Source organism: Poecilia formosa, unplaced genomic scaffold (assembly GCF_000485575.1).
Source record: "Poecilia formosa unplaced genomic scaffold, Poecilia_formosa-5.1.2 Scaffold164, whole genome shotgun sequence".
NCBI classification, from domain to species: Eukaryota; Metazoa; Chordata; class Actinopteri; order Cyprinodontiformes; family Poeciliidae; genus Poecilia; species Poecilia formosa.
The window spans coordinates 431,565-455,118 of NW_006800103.1; the positions used below are offsets into that span (position 1 = coordinate 431,565).

General features: G+C 38.8%; 1 protein-coding gene across 14 annotated transcripts in view; it reads right to left on the reverse strand.

Annotated features, from left to right (window-relative positions):
* LOC103146627 (teneurin-3-like) overlaps nt 1–23,554 on the reverse strand; it is a 290,558-nt gene that overhangs the window by 170,021 nt on the left and 96,983 nt on the right. Inside the window, exon 1 of one of the 14 annotated variants that reach the window (XM_016677786.1) lies at nt 20,579–21,461. The exons of the other annotated variants lie outside the window; for them this stretch is intronic. The gene's annotated coding sequence lies outside the window, so the exon portion shown is untranslated. Of the gene's footprint in view, nt 1–20,578; nt 21,462–23,554 lie in introns of those variants that run through there. 14 annotated transcript variants of the gene reach the window in all.

Below are 23,554 nucleotides of genomic sequence, written 5' to 3' on the forward strand. Positions count from 1 at the left end.
GCCCCTCGTCCCGACAAATGGGTCAGCATCTAAAATGCCTTTGTGACCCTGCTGTCACATCACATACAAGTCTGCTGCAAGATGCGAGTAGTGTACGCGTGAAGCAGTGTGTACCATCTCAACCTCTGAGACCGGTGTGGATGAAGATGGGGAGAGAGACGCAGGTACAGGATGAAGTCATGGTGAGGAGTACATTTTTCTTTACTTTGTTCAGAGATTTATTTATCAGGGAATGTAGAACAGAAAAACTTGCTGCTGCCAACTGTTCAGGCATGTTAAGATCACACAAAGGGGGAAAAACATCAGCAACAATCCAAGAGAGGCAACCCAGACTGCCCTCAATCTGGAAAGTGTTATAAGATCGAGAACTCCCCATTTTCCCAAACAGAAAAACTAAAGACAGTTGCCAAATTAAATACCAGCTAAATCATCCCAAGGTCAGACCATACAATGCTTGAAGAAAAATAAATGAAATACTCTGCAGCTCTCTCTGCAAAGTGGAGAGGTTGCCAGTAGAAGGACTTTCCTCTCCAAAGTGTCCCTGACAGGTTCGTAAAGTTGCATTGGGAGAAGTCATTGCACTTCTGAACAATGTGCTGCAGACAGACAAGCCCAAATTACTACAGCACTTCAAAGAATTTGCATTTCAGCAGAACAATACAAATATATACTTATGTTCTCTTCATAATTCCTTCTCTCCTTACCCTCAGCTTGGCAGATCCATCTTAAATGATCATAAATTGTTTTGGATTTTTCCAGACTTCTTTTAATTTCTTTGGAAGAAGAAACATAATAAAGCAAATTGCTTCATGATGTTGTGCCACTATTTTTGTTTCACATTGTTTCAAACAAAAGGGATACGTTTGGAGCTTAGTTGTGTTGCTTGTACCTCTAACCTCTAAACATTTAGTTTTTCATTTTCTCTTAGAAAAACTGTCAGTCACTCAAGAAGCTCATGGTCTGGTTCTGCAGGCCATGCTTGTCATCTTTCCTAAAGTGTAAAATTTCCTAAATCAGTCCTTTCACGATAGTCACATTCACTCCTGTTCCTTTTTTATTTGTTTTAACAAAGAGATGTAATTAAACGTAGTTAAAATTACGCAATCAGAACTAGTCATTTATTGGCTCGATTCTCAAGTTCCCGTCAGTTGTAGCTAGACTTTGAAGTTTCCTAAAATGAACAACAAGAGAAACTACAGAGAGGTGGTTTGCTTCTTCAACGCCGACTGACCGGTCAGACACTCAAACAGAACATGGACTGAATTTATGTAGCCTTTTTTTTTTTACCACACTTTAAAAATTCTAATGTTTTTCTGACCTATGTCAAAAGAGTTGTAGCAAACAACACTTTTAGATGTGAAACTGCTGCTGAGCAAATAAAACTGAAAGCATGTTGATATTTGAAGTTTTACTGAGGTGTTTAAAAATGAAATGAGTAAAGTAATGAGATTAACAAAGCTGGTTAAAAGGAAACCATAGTTTTCACAGTTTCTTCAGGTGATTAAGCCAGCAAGAGAGTAAGAGAGTGTAAAACTTTCAGCAGATAACAGGAAGGCTGAAGGAACTTCTGCAAAGTAGCTCTGTTTTATCTTCCAATCTCAATCATGGAAATTCAGGATGGAAAACTTCAGTGTTTTGAAAATCAAATGTGCGTACATACTGCTGTTTTCATACTGCTAACCTCTCTGACTGATGTTCTCATTTTTTCTGTTTCTAAACATTATTCAAACCCCGTTTTACACTTACTGCTCTGACTTACAGTTGTGTGTTGTTGCCTCCGCTATCATAAATAATTGACAACTGCTCCGCGAAAGAAAGCTAGAAATAATATTTTTAAGTCTTTTTTTTAATATCTAATATTGGATTTTGTAAAAAGAAATTGGAAGCCGGCTAAAATCAATGCTGGCAGTTTTACAAGAAGCTGAAATTGGAATTTGGCCACTAGATTTTGGTCGGTACACTCTTAAAAGAAAGTCGGTCAATGCAAGAAGAAAAGGAAAACAGGATGAAGAGAAGGGAAAACCCCCCCAAAACAAAAAAGACTTTGTGTTAATGAATTTATATCAAGTCCAGATTTACAGAACAACTAGGAAGAAAAATGAAAGAAGAAAAAGCGAAAGATCTTGAGCCAGGTTTGGCGAGCGGAGGGGTGTCAGGGAATGTCTCTGTTCACTCAGCTTAATTGACAGATTAAAATCTGATCCTGATGTCCTGGTTTAGCCACTCTTCCCAATTCTCCTCCTCTCTCACAGCCGTCATCTCGGCTCGGTTGATAAATTCTCCTCCCTTTCCTGAGAGCTGTGCTCAATGAAGCCTGCAGCTGTACAGACATGTTCATTCAGCTCCCATTTCAGGCCATAATCAGCAGAAACTGTGATGAGTGACCCAAGCAGACAAACAAATAACTCCAGAGAATCATTTGTCATCTTGGGCCCTGTTCAAAGCTACCGCTGACCTGTGCTTTGGGTGATCCAATCAGCAGAAAACAAATGCTAAATGCAGCTGTCAAAGATTGTCTCAATAAATTACATGATTGATGCTTAAAGTAATTTTTGATGTACTGATAACTGACAGGAAATCAGTAATTTAACGTCTTAAAAGTTGGTGGTCCCATTTAGACAATACAACTACAACCGACCAACTCACACGATAATATGAGATCTGAACCGAACATCAGACCCATCGGTGATGAGGCTAGATCTTATCTTTAGTCTCATAAACTGAGACCTTGTCAAATAACTGCCAATTATACCTGCCAGAATCCGACTCACCGTAATATAGTGTTACCTTCAATCCGACTGCTTTTGAGGTTTCATACGAGAGAAACAAGAAAGCAAAATATCACTTAATGGTTTTGACATAATTGCAGCAAACGGTGAAACGGGTAACCTGAGGCAACCGTAGCAAATGTTCCAGGCGCTTCTTTAAATCTCGAGCTTTTTAGCAATTATCCATCAGAGCTGGCAGAGGGGACGGGGATTTTAGGAGAATCACCTTTTTAGGATCCGTGGCCCAGCTGGTTATTCATTCGTCGTGCCACTTGAGTGTTAAATCTTGTGTAGATTTTAACTGAAGCACTGTGTTTAACATGAATGTCTGATATGATAACAAAGCTCCCCTGCCTTCCCTGTAATTTAAAGCTCCATTAGTCAATTTTGTGTCAGTGACGAAAATCAATTAGCTTATTCTCACCATTGCAGCCCGCAGCCCTGCTTAGCTTTCAGCTCACTGTTTGCTTCCTCAGTCTGTAACAGCGACTCCTGACAGCTCATAATGACCTGGTCTGCTGCACACTCACCAGGTATCCCCCCCCCCAACATTAGCTCATCCAAACTGATGAGAGATGGTGCTGATGAGCCAAAACATTATGACCCCTTTAAAATATGTTTTCGGATTTTGTGGGTTGAGTCAGAGAAATCTACAAGTTCTCCGCTTGCTGTTAAAGCCTTGTTGTAACAAGCAGCTCTTTGCAGGAAACCCGTTACCCTGGACAACCACACATTTCTGTACAAAATGCTCCAAACAGGTCACCCAGTCCACTAAACTGATCACTGTCAAAATTCTTCAATGAAAACATTGTATCGTAATACGTTTTTCTGTCCTACTAGCTAGAGACGTAAATGTTCAGTTGCCTTTTATAATATCCAACATAGTTCATACAGGTCTGATTTATGGATACAGTTATTAGCCATTATAGAATCAGGTTTGAGAAGCAACACATGAGACTAAACTCCTCCAATTAGCATAATGAGGATTCAATCAGAATAAACAAAACTGTCCTCTCAATACATATCAAAAATCTCTTTTGGACATTTGCTATGTTGTAAGCAATTTGTGCTTCTATTATTTTAACATCTAAAACTTTATGATTTTTCAATTATATTATTCTTAAATATGATTTATTTTCAGCATTTCTTTGTTCTATTAAAAAAACAACTTTGAAATGTTACAAAGGTCTTTATTTAAGCTTAGCTGGGTGGGAAACGGATGTGCTGTTTTTGCTGGTTGATCGTAAAATCAGGAATTTATCAGCTGTGGCACAGTCAGACACACAAACACACACACACACACACACACACACACACACACACACACATATAGACTTTGCATCCAGATGTGTGGAAAACCTGTTCACAGTCTCATCATGCACATGATAAAATAACTGCCTTCCCAAAGACGGTGTCCTGCTCAGTATGTAATTTCAAATGTTGGATTGTTTTGATGCAAACAGATGCAAACATCATATGCAAGTAACACAGCAGTCATTCTAATTATGGTTGGACTTCGGTCCTCAAAAGAACCACATCCTAATAAAGTCATCAAATATAAAAGGAACATGTGCCTAAAATCTGCTGAGAACAATCCTCAGATCAAAACTACCACAGACAAACACATGTATTTACTGGCTGATTGCTGAATTGACACACACACGCATGTACACGCACACACACAGACAAACAGACACACACCTACAGAGTGTACCTGAGTGGGACCTTGCTACAATTGAGGTCACTAATCCGTTTCCACAGTGATGGCCTGCCAGTAAATCAAAGCACTAAGCTTTGCTGTTCATGCACTGGTTAGTCTCTGCATCTCTGCATAGCATTAGATTCAAACAGCCTACAGTCTTTTTCTGATTTGCTTCTTCTATCAATCCTTTTGCCCTCTGTTTTTATTTTCTCTCGACACACACTGTTCCTCCGTCTCTGCCTCTTTCACATTATTAGAGGTTGTGTCTGCGCAGTTGTTTGAAGGGCACCGGGATGGATGAACAAGCAAAACTGCTATAAACGAGCAAAGTTAAGCTTTGCTTCCACAATAAGCAGGTCATTTTGGCATAACCACAGGGACACTTATGTTAAATGTGCTTCAGTTATTTGCAGAGTTTGGACTCTTCCCTTTAGAGCACAGCTGAGCTGCAGAAGATGCACATCGGTGTGTAAAAAACTAAAAACACAAAAGATGGCCAATGTAGATACTTTTGGAAACTGACACCAGGGATGGAGATATTCTGGGTGTTCATATGAAAGTGAAAACCAGACCAGCATCACCCTACTAAGCAAAACAGCAGCTGCTTATTTTGTAATGTTAGATTGTAGCCTGTAAGCACACTCTGATGTGGCGGTGAGCTGTCTCCGTTTGGTCTGTGTAAAATATCAAAGGGGAACAGTAGCACCTTTATTAGGGAATCGCTGGCAGGACTGCTTACCGTATCCATTTCTGTCTTAATGAGCAGAATAATATCACTTATTGCTGATTTGTGGATTCTACAAAAGTTATGATGGCCTACAAACTATGAAGTCACAAAATAAAAGTAGAGAAATGTGGCACAGTCAATCAGCTTTTTTATCCACCCTATTCCCAGTGGTGTTGGTAAGACCGACTCCAGTCACAGAGCAGAAGTTCCAGTAAAAAGCTTTGTTTTGGCAGCTAATTACATGTTAGTGGCTGTATTTTTGCACCAACTGGTGTACAGCTTAGCTGAGTTTATTCTTTTTTTTGTCCATTTTGATAATCACACACATGACCCTGGGAAGCTCCCATACTGCTTGCACTGTTTGTGGTTGTATCTGTAAAGGCTGCATGATGTCAGGAAAATGGTGTGGCGTATGCTGCACTAATGATACAAGTTGTGATAAATAAACTAAATGTCTTTCTACTTTGGGTTCATAGCAAACATGGAGTCAAGGTAATGAGTTCCAGCTGCTGGAAAGAATTTAATCAAATTTATTATTTCCATCTGAACAACAAGATTAAAAAAAAAAAAGTAACTTCTGGCATACATCTGCTGCTTTGGCAATGAGGAAACTTAGTTGTAGTTTCTTAATGACTTGACCTCCTTATCACCTCTTTACCTTCTGAAACATTTTATGCTGCATTAAAAAAAACCCAAGTCAAATAAATCACAGGCACAGTTAGCCATAATGCATTCTACTTAAATAATTTGCAAACATTCATTGCATTTGGAGCAGGTACTCTTGATAAGCCCAGTGTGTGGTTTCTTACCGATACAATGATACATTTGTGACATACTGTGCAGCTGTGGAATCTCTGATGAGCTTGTGGGTTAAAGGAGTGTGTGTTGAACATGCACACAAAGTGAAATGGGATTATTCCAGCACTGCATTGCTCAGTTTACATATTTTACCAACAGATGAGAAACAAGAAGAAAGCAGCACCTCAATTTGAAGCAGCCATGAAAATCAATCTCTGTTAAAAACAACAACAACAACAAAAAAAAACAAACAAGAGATTCTTCTGGTTGTTGTTTTTTTGTTTTTTCACTCATGCACCCTGCAACCACAATCAGAGGCTACAGGAATAACCTAACCCAACTACGACAACATATTGTGTAACGTGTTTAAGAAACTGAAGGAAGTTAATGAAACCTTTGTCGTCTACAAACGAGAATACTTGCTTCTAGTTTATGAAAAAAATGCAAACAGAGTGCGCAGTATACAAACACTGTAAATGGGTCCTGTTGAATGGTTGTTGTTGGCTCAGTTTTGGTCTTAAATGTTTGTTTCTGTGCTTTCAGTCATAAACTATCATTCCTTACCCCGAGCCTGGCTGGCTGCCTTGATGCTAATTACCCCATGGAGCTGCAGCCTGCCATAACACAAGCTGGGATTTATAACAACTGAGTCCAAGGCTACTTAAAGAGTCTTATTTGGTTAGGGTGGATGACAGGGAGTCAATACAAAGATTTTTGAAAGAAATGTTTTTGCAGCTTATGCATTTTATTCCCCATTCTGTTTAAACAAAAGCTCTGCTGGAGCTAAACAGCTATTTTAGAGGGATGTGTATTCTTCCAGCGTCAGGTGTGAAGTAATTTAATAAAACACGCCTCAAATTTTGCTGACAATCTTATTTTCGGTTCCTTGTGATGTTTTCTGCATGTCTTCATCAAGGGACAAAGAAACGTCTCACAGACTCCTGTTCTGTGAGAACAGTTGGTAAATTTGTATTTACCAATTTATCGGGTAAAACCCAATTTAGTTACCTCATAAATTGGTAACTGCGCAACATAAACTGCAGCAGATTTGTACAGATTGATTTGGCTCTAACTAAATGATTAAATGTTATGAACAGAGGTTTTAATTAAAAACATAATTTTTAAAGAAGCTTAAAAAGTCTAGAGAAATATTTGGGAGGAAAACAACTTACTATTAGATACTGTATGTTAGATAAAATACCAGCTGGACAACATTTATTTCATATTCATTTTGTTTGCAATTAACAACGGTTCTTACAAGTAAGCGATGAGATAAATATGTAAAATTTAAATAGCAAGTGATACTTTAAAACAAGACTGTTTTCTATGCATAATATGCAGCAGCAGCTATAAAGTTTACTTTTAAGAGTCTCTTAGATTGGTTGTTGTGTTGCTGAGATTATTTTTTTTTTAACAAAACACAGATAAAGTTTATTGTTAGTATTTGAAGGGTTTTTACCAGTATTGTCAGATTACTCTGTTGGTCCATTATGATGAACCAGAAAAACAAATCAGATTTTTGAAAGCTGAATCAATCGGCCACCAAGTCAGTCAGTTCTACATGAACCTACGCAGCAGCTGAGGAATCTGTGCATCACCAGCTTTACAAGCACTCAGATTATGTCAAAGCAAGCAACTGATTGCAACAACCAGAAGTTGATTCACTTAGTGGCAACGAAAACACCGAGCATCAGGACTAAACCAAACGAGGAGTAATCAAAAAATGTTTAGAATATAAATAATGATCCTGTAAATCAAAGACCAGTCTTTAGTCGCATCCAATACCCAATAATACACAGATCTTTTGATCAAGGCCCTACATTGAAGCACTGACTGCCCACTTTTTAACAAACATGAAACAATACTGTTAGAAAGAAAGCCATTTTAGCTCAGTGCAACAAGTTTAACTCTGAACTTATCTTACAAGAAAACCTGGGCTTTGTTTATATTTACATACATGCATGCACATAAAGAAGAAAGACTGATCAAATTCAGAAGGTGGACATCGCAGGCTGATATGTGCCATGACCAGGTGTGTAAGTGTGTGCAAAAGGCACCTGTTATAGTAAAGTCCTTCTGCTTCAGTCCGGCAGAGAAAATGTAATTATCATCTGAGACTAGTTACATCCGCGTGCCGCTTATTCAAATGAAATGCATAAATGAAATCAACCTGTCTGAGGGAATAATTAAAAAGAGCGGAAAACTAACTGAGAAAAGTGGGAGCCCAAATGTGCCAGCATGTGTGTGTTTGCACTCACGAAGCTGAGTGGGCAGTGAGTGTTATGCTACATATGGATGTCGGCTTAATTGGTTGACTTTCGCCTCACCGCTGGCATTAAATGCAAAGAGTGGGCGCAGCAGCCACATATGTTACACAGGAAGGTATTAATAAACGAGGAAGTACATTTTCACCTAAACAATCTGCATGCAAAGTGTCACAAAATGCACAAAGGATGACTGTTGCTGGTCTAAATGCATGAATGCTAAAGTCATTGTTTCTTTATGTGTATGCACATGCAAACACACACACAGGATGTGCAAGCATCGTACAATAAAAATGCTTATATGCTTATTTATGATCATTGTGCCAAAAATTAATTTAATGCAGATACATTGTTACAGTTTTTGATAAATTGTTAAAAGCAATAAAATCTGAATTAATTATACTTTCAAATCATAGTTTTTTTTATATCAGTCCATATTTATTTTTAAAATGTCATCGATATAACTCAACGACATAATGTCTGATTGTCTAACCTGAACAGGAACAAAACAACCAGTGACCTCTCTGTGGGCACAGACTTTTGTCAAGTTGCACCACAAACACAAAGCATGTACTGAGCGAATGTGAGATGTCAAGGTGCTGCACAGCGGTGCAGTTGGTAGTACTGCTGCCTTGGAGCAAGAAGGTTCGAATCCCGGACCTTCCCCAGACCTGCATGATGTCACCATGATCTCCCTCTGCATGTGTGGGTTCCCTCCGGGTACTCCGGCTTCCTCCCACAGTCCAAAAACATGACTGTCTGGTGTGTCTGCATGACTGTTTGTCCTGTACAAATGTACAAATGCCGTTACAGATGAGCATGCTCTAACTCTAACCTTCCAGATAGAACTACAATACCGCAGGGGCAGGACTGGTGCAATCAATCCACATATTCTCTCGCTGAGTTCAATGTGTCTACTGTAAACTCAGTTTAACTCGTGATTTCAAAACTCATGCATGTAGATATCCAATAACTCTAACCCACAATTACAATCAAACCACATATTAAAATGTTTTTTATGACGGCCAAAATCTTCTGAACAGAGAAAATATTGAGAATGCAGACATTCGAGAGTGGATTTGTGGGCTCTATTTCATGTGTGTCCCTGAAAACCTTCCTTGGTAGCAGAAATGCTCCCAAGGAACACTGGGAAACCCCCCACCCTCAGACATGAACGCACAAAACATATGTGTAATAGAAGATAAGGGTGAAGTGTGCCCTGACCTAACTTTTATTCTGTGTGATTAGGTTACATGGAAACGGAGACAAGATGAAAAGAAGGCTCTTTTCCCTTTTGGTGATTTCGTCCGACAGCGCCACAGTCATAAATTTTACTGACTGCAGGGGAACATCGAGAATGGGAAACATGTGTGTCACTACTTCAGATGCAGAAAAGTGGAATATAAGGATGCATTCACTTGTATTAAAGGTCTCGAGTGGCTGCTGCTACGTAAAATCAATTAAATAAACAAACTGAGGAGGAACGAAATCTTCCAAGACTGGTCTGTAACTCCCGCGGCTCCTCCTAACCCGGCAACAAGGCATAAAACCAAAACAGGTGAGATTAAAAAAGATAAACAAAACTGAAAATGCAAATATAAAAAGCAGAAAGAGAGAACGTCAAGAGATTCATAACTATTCAAACATAAGACAAAATATATATGTATTCGTCATATGGAAGAGAGCGTGCCGATTCAGCGGCAAAGACGGAGACCAACACAGCCAGAAAAGGGAAAAACTGTTTAAACTGAAAGCATTAAGCAGCAGCTACCACATGTTTCAATCTGTGACTGAATGTGTGTGTGTGTGTGTGTGTGTGTGTGTGTGTTTGACATGCAAAAACATGTTTGTGTGTCCAACAAGAATCACAGCAAATCCGTTATCTGACCAAAGATGCATAGCAGTGCATTAAAAAAAAAAAGCATACATGTCTGGGCAGGTCTGTCTCTGACACACACACACACACACACACAGACAGGTCACACACACCCTTCCTGTAAGATGACCCCACAGCCTGTTGGGGGTTGTAACCTTCGCTTACCCGACACAACCTCACAAAAGAGCTGAGTGGAGGGAGCGGGGGTGGTGGGGCAGAAGGAGGGGGGTCTCCTCGGCGTATAGAGGGCATCTCTGTGTTTGTTCTCTCAGCTTTTTCAACACAGCTGAATGTCTATGATTTTCCTCAGCAGATTAATGTCCGGGGTTATCATTCTGTCTGATCCCTCTCCACTCGGGCTGCGGCTGTGAAAATGCTGGCCGTTATGATCTCAGTCGGAGGATTCACCTGAGCATCCAGTCGCTCACTCACAGCTCGCCTCGTCTCGCCTTACTCTCTCTCCTGTGAAGCTACACTTTCCTCAAGGCATGCTTGTAAAGTTTGCAGCAAGACAGATAAAAAGTGTTTTATGTATTCAAAAAAATCATCATCACTGTTCATTAAAAAATAAACTCCGTTTTGTAGTTGAGAGTAATTTGATCTGAGTGAATGACTTATGTATGTTCATGTCTCATTATTTAATGACAAACTCAGAAAAAACTCTGACTGTACATGATTCATTGTTTTTAGACTAAAATGCAACTTATTTTTGTAAAGATAACTTTTTAAAACATATTTTCTTAATTGTGTCTTCTCTAGTTACCCTCATTTTGGTTTACTTTAAATCATTAACATCTACAAAACCATAAAAAAAGAAAAAGAAGTTTCTGTTTAGTTGCAAAAAAGAAGTGATTGATTTTCTGTGTAACAGTTTGAATAAGCAACACATAGAAATATGGATTTTAGTCCATATTTCTATTGAAATATGGACTATGCTATATAGCCCAGGATCTTCAGTCCTGGACTATATAGCAAGCATTGCTGACAGGAAAACAAAGAAATGCACGAATGCATAGTAAATGCAAAAAAAAACAACGAACAACAGTAACATTAATGACATAAGCAAACCTAAAAATGTTTTCTGAGCACCACTGTGTTGAAACATGCATAATTTAAGACAAGTAGAATTAAATGTGAAAATAATCTGGGGGATATGGAGTGTAAGGAAATATGGGTTTATGGACAATATGAAACGTGGACTACGTAGACTGGAAATTATTCAAATGATTTAAACAAATTGGCTAGTGAATATTAAACATCATGCATTATGGCCACTACATGTTGTGCAACAAAAAACTGGCATTTTTTGCAAAGCTTTCACAAATGTGTATGAAGATAAAATAAAGGTTTGCTTAAGTAAAAACAGTGGAAACTATTTGCCAATAATATAAACATTCATGTTTTATAAAAGTACTGATATGAGCCGACACTATCACACACACTATCAAGTAGAAGTACGCGCGCACGCACACACACGCACGCACACACACACACACACACACACACACACACACACCCATCACAACCTGGTGCTCATGGTTCCTTTTCCCATTACGTCAGTCTTTATTTCCCAGAGACGCCAGATAAAACCACAAAGGAGCCAGGCTGTACTGAACATGTCCTCTGGCTGTGTGTAACAACACACACACACACACACACACACAGTGTCATAAAACGTATTTGACCCTTAACAGATTTCTTTTGTTTTTGACTTTTTGTCACACTTCAATGTCTCTGATCAAACATCTATAAATGAGATAACCTGAGTACACGCAGAACCCTGTTATTGAATTAATACAACGTTTATTAATGGGAAACAGCTTTCAAAAACAACCTCATGCAAATTGAAAAAAAAAAAAAAAAAAAAACTATTTGAGTTAAATTTAATAGCTGGTTGCACCATGTTTGGTAGCAGCAGCTACCATCAAGCGATGCTGAGGCTTTTGTTTGTGACATCACAGCGTCTGATTGGATTCACCTCTGGATTACGACACCACCAATCATTTATGTCTTTTTCTTTTAGCCATTCAGAGGTGGAGTTGTTGCTGTGTTTTGCATCACTGTCCAGATGTACAAAGGCAGCTTAACTTTAAGGCACAAAAATCCTTCAGCGTTTCTCTTTTTGGAGGAAGCAGAATTAATGATTTTTGCCAGATGTGAGTCGGGACTCTGTGTTTTTCGTCGGCACAGGTTTTCCTTGGATCTCTCCTCATGAAGGCCTTTTTACTGCCGAGTGTCTTTTTTATTGGTGAATCAAGAACACTAAAACCGAGGCAAATATTCAATGTCTTGATGTGATCCAGGAGTGAGAACGGCAGGTCAGCCATTTCAAATTTTAGTCATCCGTGCTGGTTTACACTGTGGTTCAGAAGCATCACAGACCTCAGAATTACCTTTTTACATTATGGATGACCTGTAGCATCATGAGACAACACAGTGTCTTCAGTCAGAGGCTTACGCAGGATAGCTGTAATACAGACGGCTACAGGAGACATTTCTACAACTTGGATAATACAAGTTAAAACGCTATTTAAATTATTTCTGGGGAAGTATTTCTAAATTGAATTTAGCACTTTCAGAACTGAGAGCTGCTTGCGACTATTACTTTAAATCTGTAACTGATGTGATTTTTTAGGTTAATAAGCCTGCTGTAGTGACATTTTCATTGCACTGAACTGGCAGTGACCTGGCCTGGGTGTGGTTATTATAAAATGTGGTTAATCGGAGTTAATTTATGATTTAACAATTGCATTTTCATGTTAAAAATGTTTGGATGGTGTTTTTCCTTGAATAAATTAAATAATTAAAAATGCACTATTGTATTTACTCTTGGTATAAATTTTTTATATATTTGTCGATATGAAATATTAAAATTTTTCAATTTAATCTGCATTTATATTTGCGATGACGATCATTCTGCCTTGCCTCTGGTCACTTCCTGCTTTCAGAAGGAGTTTCATCACATGCAGCCTTATAGAGCTGGCTGATTGTGACAGTTATCTGCTCGTCTTATCCCCCTTCAGCTGCACTTTGTCTTCTGCTACCTTGCGACATCTGCAGCAGTGATGTCTGACATAATGCAGTTGCAGACCACCATAATCCAGTGAGTGCAGCTCTCTAGATAAGGACTTTACCATCACACAGACACTCCGCTTTTATCTAAGGTGGGACATTTTATTAAAGAGCCCGGTTCATAGCGGTATGCTCCATGCAAGATAGCACCGGGTCCGGTTAAAAGAAAGAGGGGATTAAGCAGCTGAAGAAACGGAGGAAATAAGGAGAGAAGTGAAATAAGGAGGATGAGAGAGACAGGAGGAGCAGCAGAGAGCGAGAAGAGGAGGTGTGTTTGCAAACCATCTGGACTGAGTCTCTGATAAGAAACACTTTGTCAGCAAGCACCTCATCATTCACGAGCTTCCTCTTTTCTCCCTCTCTTAGCTTAGTGTAAACTCCTCCGAATCTGTTTGGAAACCTCCCTGCTCTCATATCGTGCGGTCCAAAAGTGGAGGGAAACAGTGTTGCAACTTTATGGTGGAATAAATAAGAGCAAACAAACATCAAAAATGGTACATTTTTCTAATTTACTCAACAAAGAACAGACGGGGGAAGAAGTGGTTACGGAAGTGTTCTGAACATGGAGAGCAAAGGAAATGTTTGCTTCCTTCAACCTCCCGTTTGTCCACTCAGTACAAAGTTCTTCAAAGCAAATGATTACTGCTACATAATCTAGTTTTACTGAGCATGAAGCAACATCAATTAAATTTGGAGTACTTTGCATTTGTATTTATTTATGTTTATTTATAGCATTTTTCCAAAGTGCGCCACAGAAAGTCATTTCTGCTTGTTGCCTTCATGCTTTACAAGTCTGTGCTATTTGATCCAATTTTTTTCTGCACTAATTTATAGATTTATTGATTAATATATTGCATGTGATTGCTTGTCATTTGTTTATATATAGTCATTTTGAACTCATCACTCTTAGGTATATATATATATATATATATATTTTACAAACTTTGTATTTATTACCCAAGATTTCCCCTTGGGGATCAATAAAGTATATTCTATTCAATTGTTTGTTTTTAATAAATACTTATTAAGAATGTACAACTACAATTAGTTGCTGTATTACTACTCACTGTATCCAATTACCAGAAGGCTCTCGCTTGTCTTTTTGTTTCTTGTTGCAGCAGAAAGTGAGCAGACGTATCCGTCACCTACAGGCTCTGCACACCGAAGCAACACAAGAATGCCTGGTAATGTTGATATGTAGGAGCTTGAAGGCCTGCATTCCTCTTTTGAATCAGCAGGACTGAAAGGGTTTTGGGTTTCCGTTGAAAGACATCAGCAGCGGTGAGTGAGCGGTGGAGCTAAGGAAAGTCAAATGTGAACAGGTTCTGCTCAAGTACCATCTAGTGTTTGAACATTAAAGTCATTAAAGTTGTCAGTGATAAGTGATTTAGTTTGCAAGTCATCAAGTTCTATAATACCTTTTAATTTGCAGAGGCTAAAACAATAAGTTTATTTTGAGACATCTTTGGGAAGTAGACAATCTTTTGGACTTGTTCAAACTTTTTCAACATGTCACCTGCAGGGCAACGCCAAGTTCAAACATGATGGGAATGTTTAAATGTGTCGAATTTTGACCAATAAATAAATCCTATGTTTCCAATCTACTAAACCGACATCAAAACCAAATCTGAGATGTTTAATTATATAAAGATGTTTGCATAACAAAAACTTGCTTTATTTATGGCACCATGATGTTTATGGTCTGTTTTTTTTTTTTTTTTTGGTAATTAGATGTATTATATGTCCCCCTTTCTTTAATTTTGAGACAAGATTGTTCTGTTTTCTGCTCTGGCATTTGTTTATTGAATACATTTGTGCTTTCTTCGCAAATTTCTGAACAACGATTCAAATAAATCTTTTATGAAATGCTTATAAAAATATTTCAGGGTTGCTGGTGAGGGATGGGAGCATGCAGACTCCCAGCTCATCACAGTTGTGTGTTCTCCTGAATTTAATTTATATGCTGCCCTGTACTGAAGTAAACTCCCTGAAAACCTGAAATTACTGTTTTTTTGTTATTATTGCCATCAGTGATTAGTTACTAACAAAATGCATAAATGTGCTCTGTATTAAACTGATTGCTTCTTAGATTACTTTTATGGCTTCAAAGATAAAAAAGAAAAAATGTCAATTTGTGTTTAATAAAGAAATAAAAAAATATATTTTGTGGAAAACTGACATGTATATCGTGTCATGGCAGCAAATATGGTCAAAAACTTGTTTAAACAGGACATGAGAACTGATCTAAAAAATAAAACCTCGGCTCGGTGCGATTACAAAACATGATTAAGACGCAGCAATTGATAGAAAACATTCAGATTCTGGTGCCTTTTCTGTTGTTGTAAGATTAAAACCCAGAGCGCTGCCAGCAGTGCACCAGAACCGTTTGATTCGTGGTCCAGCTCAGCTTCAGTAAACAAGATTATACAACAGCCAGCAGAACCCGCATCAAGGTTTCTCCTGCTCGGCCCGGCATCGCTCTCCTGGGATGTCGTTCAGGTCTCCTGCTCTTCCACCACTCAGGCCTGTTACCAGGCGTCTGTGCTGCCGAACAATAATGTTATACAGCAGATCGATGTTCAATATACAACTATTCAAAAAGTTTCTGTCCCACCAACGGTAACGCAATCCGACGGAAAGGAAACCCACAAAGTTTTCCTTCCAAGGACGAGCCGCCTTCTTGCATTCATTCCTTAACTTCCGCTTCAAAGCGGTGTCCTTGCTCTGATGACTTTCATCATCGTTCTGGCTTTGAAACCTAAACACACACACACACACACACACACACAGACTCCTATATTGCAGACACTCAATCTATCTCACACATCCCTCTCAAAGGCCTCGTTGCTAGGAGATCATGCTCTATTTGTGGAGAGAGAGCTACAGAGAGACATAGAATTAGTTGTGTGTGTTTGGGGGAGGTGGTGGGGCGCATGCATGGTTAAGCATTGTGTATGTGTGCTTGTGTGTGTGTGTGTGTGTGTGTGCGTGTGTCAGAATGAAAGAGTGCAGGAAAAGTGCAGGAATGAGAAATCGAGAAGAGTCAAGTTTCTTAAAAGCAGACCGACTCTCATGATGTAAAGTACCTTCACACTCCTGGACACACACACACACACATATATATATATATATATATATATAATCAGTCAGCATATAAGACAGGTAGCCTGTTTCTCCGGCCTTGACCAGAAACACAAAGCTGTTCACCACAATGTGTGTGTTCCCCCGCGCATGCATGGCTGCTCATGTGAACATGTACATATATCCGTGTGTGTGTGTGTGTGTGTGTGTAGTGGTGCTGGGATCCAGCAGGTCATATAATGGTTGGCTAGTCACATTGTCTGCCTCAGTGGTCAGTTTTTCACACACACACTGTCCCTTTAATCTGCAAATACATCTATAATAATCTGATAAAGCCTCAGGATGGAAGAAAAAAAAAAAGAATAATCTGAAACGCTAGGATACACACACACACCCCCACGCACACACAGACTGTGTGTTTCAAACCTTTATCTCTCCGTGAATACACACGGAACTGAAAAACATTCATCCAAAATGTAATTTTGTTCTTTCAGCATGCTAAAGCTAAATTGAGAAGACAAGTGTTTAAAAAATAATTTACTAAATGGAAATTAAATAAAAATGACAATATATTAGCCAATATAGCATTTTGAGAAAACTGTTGTTTGGACTATAACAATTTAGTCAGAGAAAGCACTATGGAAAAGCATTTGGAAAAAGAAAGTCGGAGTAATTAACAATTAGGTTTCATTTATTTCAATTAGAAAGGACAGGACTATAACAGGACTGCATTTTATTGAGCTGCTGCATTCGAGTAAATCAATTATTTCGGCTGACAGATTTGAAAATGAAGTGAAACTCTGCTGCACTGAATTAAATTCATTTAGGAGGAATCCCACTATTTTTACATTTAATCAATGTAATACTTTTCGTTAAAGTGACGTTAGAAAGACTTTAAATGCAACTTGTGTGATGAATAAAACTGAACTTGAAGTAAACAGGTCAGTCTTTTATGTACAACAACGAAGATTAATCTGATATGAACAGGGAATAAACTGGTGTAATAAAAAAAAAAAACTGGAAAACACTGAAATGTTCAAATGTAAAAATAAATAAATAAATAACACATTCTACAAAAACACGGAAATATTAGCTTCCACCCAACTCCTCATCTTCATATCAAAGCTGTTGCCTTGGAAATCAATCATTCAGCCTCAGAGTTGTGGGTTGAAATGGAGTCAGGTTCGCAAAAATGTAAAAAAAAAATAAGTAAACACACTGAACTGTGCATGCTGCACATAATATTTTCTAGCATTTTTACCACAAACTTTTGAATAAAGTACCTAAAAACTATTTTATCTGTTTCGAAAATTTCCCTCAATTAAATAAAATATAGTTATGGTTATATTTCTTTGTTAAAGCAATTTTATGCCACACAGATATTTAAGTCCCTTAATAACTACATATTATAACCTTTTTAGATTTTTGGGTAAATGTATGTAGATAACAATTATGAGCTCACTTGTGGACTCTTGTTTAGTATAAACAAACTGATTGTTGCAAAAAAAAAAAAAAAAAAAGAAAAACCCTGAAAAAAAGAAGCTCCAACATAACGCAGGTAGACGTGTGCTGCTGAACATTAGTAGTGCCATTTCAGAGTGTTTTTTTTCTCATTAGCTTTACCACTAGTGGAATGTAGCAGCTGTCTGTGCTGCCTGACTGACTGCATTGTGCTGCACAGGGGTTGGTCTGAAACTCACACAAGTCCTAATCCACTAAAACATTCCAGAAAAGCTAAAAAAAGAAAGAAATAGAAAAAAAAAATGTTTCAAAATGTTCACAAAGAATTCAATTTGAAACATAGAAAAAAAAAACTGTTATATTTTGTGATAATAATACTGTAATAAAACTGAGTAGAAAAAAAAAACAAAGATTTTACTTGGATTATTTTTTTTGCTATTGTGAGCCAAGAACGTGGAGTAATAACACAGTAGTAAGGCGATAAATCTTTTTAAACCTCACCTCATCGTATTGAACTGTCAGTAGAAAGCGGTTATAACTGTGCGCAGTAATATTCAGATGTTTTAGTGAGCAGTGCCTCAAAGCCTCAAAGTCATAAAAGCTGGAGACGTAAAATTATTGCAAAACAGAAAATACATTGACACAGAACATATTTAAGGGAACAGAAAGTAAGTACTTTACTTGAACTATTATACACATTTTTATGTATATACATTTTTATGTAAAGGATGTAAAATTTCACTGCTCCCTTTCGTCTTATCAGGGTAAAATCCCTGCAGGAATCTTAACCAGTCACACATGTTCCTGCCTCCACCACTGTCTGTGCCCTCCGTTCTTTACGGCCTGTCCATCCACAGTTTTTCAGCATGTTTCCTCTCACAGTGACAGTTTAATTCCTTTAATCCATCACCCACTTCCTCCTTTGCCATGTCACACACACCAAACACACTCACACCCTCGTGTCTCAATGAAGCTTATTTTTTAATTTGTTGTACAAAACGCAATTTGTGTGTTATATATGGGAAGAAGGAGAAAAGAAAGAAAGTGATGTCCTCAACACACACACACACCCAGCCACACACACACACACACACACACACACACACACACACCAAACAAGAGACAGTGGCGGTGGAATGCAAATCTCTGTCCGGAAGGGATGAGGCAAAAAGCAAAAGCCCATCTTCTCTTTCTGTGTGTGAGCAGAGGCAGAGTCCCGTCAACCTAACCGTCACCTCACCCCTACAAAACACACACACACACACACACACACATCACCATCAAGCCTTTCAGAAAACACAAGGACTAAAAGCCGAAGCGTTAAATTGTTCCGATGGCAAATCAGGTCGGCTTAATGCACCTTTTACTATTACTCTGGCACACACTGGGTGACAGATCAAAACTTTTCACTCTTCAATTAATTTCTGTCATACAGAAGCCAAAAATACTTCCATAAATTACATCACGGAAACACAATTTACTTGAACTTTAATCTTAATGTGATCTATGAGATTTAGGTTTACCTTCCTTGTTCATTTTCACTCCAGATAATATCCACAGAAACCCAAAGATTAGAGAAATTAGAACTTCTGAAGGAACTTTTGTGTTTTATGCCAAGTTTGCTCATTATAAGACTTTTCAGCTAAAGTAGTTTTTCTCTGCACTCATGCTTTCTGGATGATAAAGTTTTAACTTTATACTCTAGACTACTGCAGTTATTTGACGAGCAACGCCTGCGGCCAGCATTTTGGGATGCCTTCTGTCGGAGATGAAACAAAAAGCATTGATTTACTAACATTATGGAAACTCCAACTGGCTTTCCTGCCTTCTACTCTAATGCCCACGCAAAGGCTGAAGTGTGTGTGTGTGGCAGAAAAGCAATGCTGAAGATTGCAACCTCAAAAAGTAGGCTTCCATTTCAGGAGAATGAAAAAAAAGAAGAAAAAAAAAGAAGTCCTTTTCGGAGAAATGTCTTCTCGGCTAAAAAAAAAAAAAAAAAAAGTGGACACAGTGATGTGGAGAATTCAAAGTCAAAGCGAAGTCGACATGAAATGAGACCAAGTGTTCTTTTGAAGGTATAATTGAATTAAAAGTGTCTGCTTCTCGTTCAGTGTTATCATCTAGAGGCAACCCTGTCCTCAGGACAGATCTGACCTTTAAAGGCTGACGTGAAACTCTCTGTTGGTGTGAATTCAGTGCAGCTGCCTATCTTCAGCAAAGAGCGTCACACTAGTGTAATTCATCAGGCCTGCTGCAATCCACAGTGGCTGAGGCCAGGACAATCCCCCCTCAGCCCTGATCTGGAGCTGCTCGAAGGAAACCTGGAAACTATGCCGTCAACAACATGTTGAAACCTGGATTGAAAAACGGGCCGTTATGGAGGATTAACTTTCAGTTTGGATTGGCAGGAAAATACGAGGGAAAAATAACCAGCACTGAAAAACATCCCAGCATCCTACAGTCCTTAAGACAGGAGAGGAAAACCTGGTGAAAACAGAAATCAGAGGAAGAATTTAAAAAAACAGATTCTGAAAAAAAAGCTTTTCTCCTTTTCATTGCTTCTTTGTTTTCCGACTTTCTTTCTGCCATTATTTCAACACACACACACTCTCACACACACACACACACACACACACACTCGCCGTGTTGTTTCGTCAATGAGTTTACATTCAGTCAGTGAATTCACACAATGACAGTCAATTGACTAGAGACCAAGCAATTTCCCAAGGCATGCAGGCACACAGATTCGCAGCACACACACACACACACACCACCACCGTGCAGCTGGAAGAAAAGGGAAGGAAGAAAATTGAATTGGGCTGTGTGTACCTTGTCTGTATAAGTACTCCAGTTTAAAGGGTTAAAGCTTCCAGAAACATAGGATCCTTTCAGGCACACGCAGGACCCGAGTGGCTGAAGAAAAGCAGGAAAACACCTCCGTCTGTCTTCTCTGGTTGGCTTTTCTTCCTTCCCTTCTTTTTGGAAGAGACAAAAACGCACAAGCCTTGTGCTTTTCTTTTCTTCTTTCTTTCTTCTTTCCTTTTCTTTAAATTTTCTTTACGATCGCTCTCACTTCTGATGTTGACTCTCCTCCGTCTCTTGTCTCACTTCTTTCTTATTCTCTCCGATCCATGTAAGGGATGAAAAAGGAAAACCGGTGCAGGAAAAAAACCACACCACGCTGCTGCTTTCTCCTCCTTAAACACCACGCTATTTTTTTTTTTTGTTCTTTTTCTTCTATGTCAGCTCAAGAAAACGGTTCCCCGCTCCTCACGCGCACGCGCCTGAGCGTTTGTGAGTCCCGCGTCCTCGCGTGCTTTTTGGCACCTCTGCCGCGTGTGCGTGCACCTCGTCTGCCTGATCCCTCGCGCCCTCTCTCTTTACCTCTCCGGTTCCAAAGCTCTCTGCTGGGAGAGCGAGGAGGAGGGCGGGGCCACGGCAGAAGCAGGAGGATATGATTGGCTAGCTGAACGGAGTGAGGGCGGGGATTTCTGCGCTGTGCATTCGGAGAGTGAAGGTGAAGCTGCGAGGTGGAGGAGGGCACTCCCTCGCGATGCATTCCTCAGCTCTGATCTCCCCCCCCCAGTTTCATGACCGCGTCTCTAAAAAGCAGAGCAGCTACACCTCCCAACCGCCTTCGCCCTGCACACGATCCCTCTCTTTCCTCCCGGAGCCAGAAAATGTGCGCACAGCTCCCCGTATTCTCGTGTGTGGTTGTGTGCCTGAAAGCGTGCGCGCACTGGCGGTTTGAGGCAGCTGTATAAACTCAACGTACTCAGGATCGAAACGGTGAGTGGAGTGAACGGAGAAGGGAAAAGATTCTAACACACTTATGTAAAGAGGAAATGCTTCCATTTGTGATCTTGAAGTCCAATTTTACTCAAAACTATCAGGTTAAATATGTGAATATAACCACATATCCTCTGTGGTTCTGTCACCTTTTTTTTTTTTTTTAAATATAGAGCTAAGCCAGACTAAATGTAATCCGAGTATTTTTATTATGAAAACATACATGTCATATTCGTGTGTCTCATACAGTTAGATTTAAGTGGAAGTCAGATTTCAGTTTCTCACATAAAATTCAGTAAACTTTTGAATCAAATTAAATCAAATCAATATATTGATAGTTTAACTGAATTATGTTTTCATTCAGACTACTGCAATCCAAGAGGACTCCCACTCCAAAGTATGGGCATGAATCATGCAATAAAAATGTTTTGCTCTATATACCAAGCAGACTGCACCAGATGTTTACTCAGATTTATTCTACCTGATGGTATTACATCTAACAAGGAATTCTTCCTTTTCATTTACTACAAATGATCTTTATGTCTGTGAAAAATCTATTTGTACACCCCCAATACATTTTTACGCCCCTAAAAACTGTAAAGGTATTTCAAAACTATTTCTGTATTCTGTTTTTTATTCACATATGATTTATTACATTTCTTTTTTTTACCTTATTTGGAAAGGAAGTGTATTTTTTATAATTTTTTTTCTTTTTTAGTTTCTAATATTTGTATCTAAATTGAGCAGGGTCTGTTTTATCAGACACACATTAAGGCTCGACTCAATTAAAATGTTGTAGAACTAAGACCAAAATTTAATTTGTTGGTCTTTCTTCTTTACTTTTACAAATGATTCTTTAAAACTCTTTAAAGCCAGATCATCCACTGTGTTAAAAAAATCTTGTGTTTAGTTTAAAACTTTAAAAATATTTTATCTTATGAACTTTTTACTTTCATATTTCACAGAAAGGGACACACACGCACACACACCCACACACACACACACACACACACACAGCTTCTATGCAAATGCTTCTAAATGAACAGCTTTTGGACTTTGGGACCTTTTACAAAAAAATATTTCTGCGGCATAAATGAAGCTCTGATATACACTGCTCAAAAAAATAAAGGGAACACTCAAATAACACATCCTAGATCTGAATGAATGAAATATTCTCATTGAATACTTTGTTCTGTACAAAGTTGAATGTGCTGACAACAAAATCACACAAAAATCATCAATGGAAATCAAATTTATTAACCAATGGAGGCCTGGATTTGGAGCCACACACAAAATTAAAGTGAAATGTTCCCTTTATTTTTTTGAGCAGTATACATAAAGGTGGGTTATACTGACAGTACATGCTGGAAACAAGGTGTATGCCAAGGAATAGGGAACTCCATCCATCAATCATTGTCATCTTCTTATCCAGCTTGGGTCAAAAGGATAACATGTCCTGGAGGGAAACTGAGGCATTCCCGTCTCAAGCAAAAATGTCTAAGTTCCTGATGGAAACCTCAAGTGTTGAGAGTCCAAGGTTGAGGCCAGTAGGGTGGGAGCCCTCTCCAGCTGCTTGTATCTAGACTTTTGTCATGATCTGTATCTCATGACGAAAAGTGAGGGCTGGAATGTAGACAAAAAAAATTGAGAGCTCTGCTTTTTTTCTCATGACTAACCAACATAAAACATGGATCACTAAAGATAAACATGCAGACTGTCTATCCATCTCTCACTCCAACCTATGACCGCATGTGAGAAAGATACTGAAATATTTGTACTCTTCCACTGCTTTTAAACTAAGAGGAAGGAATCTTTTTCACCCATTGGCCATCAGGCTCAGTGCATACTGACGGTCAAGACTTGAAGATGCCAACAAAACATCATCATTTCCAAAGAGCAAAGATCAGATCCCGAGATTACATCATTGAACATTATGATGAAGATCAGGATTACTAGGCAGCCACAACACAATACAGGACACAGCCATAACCTTTCACCAGATCCACAAAACACAAC